Here is a 205-nt window from a genome sequence, read left to right as displayed (position 1 = left end):
CCCTCCCGCTCTCCCTCCCGCTCTCCCTCCCGCTCTCCCTCCCGCTCCCCCTCCCGCTCCCCCTCCCGCTCTCCCTCCCGCTCTCCCTCCCGCTCTCCCTCTCGCTCTCCCTCCCGCTCCCCCTCCCGCTCTCCCTCTCGCTCTCCCTCCCGCTCCCCCTCCCCCTCCCCTCCTCGCTCTCGCTCTCCCTCCCGCTCCCCCTCCC

General features: G+C 76.6%; 1 protein-coding gene across 1 annotated transcript in view; it reads left to right on the top strand.

Moving 5' to 3' along the window:
• Positions 1-205, top strand: part of supt3h (SPT3 homolog, SAGA and STAGA complex component) — a 66,967-nt gene that overhangs the window by 3,141 nt on the left and 63,621 nt on the right. The window lies entirely within an intron of this gene.

This window comes from Rhincodon typus, chromosome 5 (genome assembly GCF_021869965.1).
Source record: "Rhincodon typus isolate 14 chromosome 5, sRhiTyp1.1, whole genome shotgun sequence".
In the NCBI taxonomy this organism is placed as follows: Eukaryota; Metazoa; Chordata; class Chondrichthyes; order Orectolobiformes; family Rhincodontidae; genus Rhincodon; species Rhincodon typus.
The sequence above is the reverse complement of the archived record's forward strand: the minus strand, read 5'-3'. Positions and strand labels throughout refer to the sequence as shown.